Here is an 858-nt window from a genome sequence, read left to right as displayed (position 1 = left end):
GAGAGAGAGAGGAGGACGTGGTCAAAGAGGCCATGCAAGGACCATTATTTCGGATGACATAAGAGCAACTTTGGTGGACCATGTCATAAACCATGGCCTGACTATGAGGGAAGCTGGGCAGAGAGTCCACCCTAATCTAAGCCGTTTCACAGTTTCATCCATAATAAGGACATTCCGACTGTAAAACAGGTATGTCTTCAACTCTCTACTCAGACTGTATCTAGAGTATTTACAGTACTGTACCATATCACGTTACCATATCACATGTACTGTATTGCAGAGTGGCTAATGCTCCTTTTTGAACAAAAGTGGTAGTTTTGTGAAACATACCGTGATAACGTGTTGAGATGTTTCAGTACTGTGTATGGTAAATACAGTAAAGTACAGTATATACAGTACTGTAAAAAAGAAGCAAACAATTTGTGGTTGCATTTTTCTACAGAATGGCTAGAAGACCTAAATCGAGTAAGCATTACCACTATCAGACGCATCTTGGTAAAGCACAACATGACCATGAAGCAATTGTACAGGGTCCCATTTGAGAGGAACAGTGTCAGGGTCAAAGAACTTCGACATGAATATGTACAGGTAAGTGTTACAGTCCTTTACATTTACAATACAGAATGGGTGCAGTCCAGTAACAGCTGAATATGTACCACTGGATCAGTACCACATAGATACATTCAGAAAGCTACACAGGTACCTGTGTGGTGGGGTGGGGCGGTTCTGTATGTGTAGTAGTGTAGTTGTGTGCTTTGAGTAAAGCCATCCACAATATGTATTTTTTGTTACAGAGAATCTTGGACATGGATGGAGCTGCCCAGCTTGCCCAGCCTCATGCAATGTACTTTCACATGA

Source organism: Morone saxatilis, unplaced genomic scaffold, assembly GCF_004916995.1.
Source record: "Morone saxatilis isolate NCDOM2014 unplaced genomic scaffold, NCSU_SB_2.0 Contig20, whole genome shotgun sequence".
In the NCBI taxonomy this organism is placed as follows: Eukaryota; Metazoa; Chordata; class Actinopteri; family Moronidae; genus Morone; species Morone saxatilis.
Note: the sequence above shows the minus strand (reverse complement) of the source record.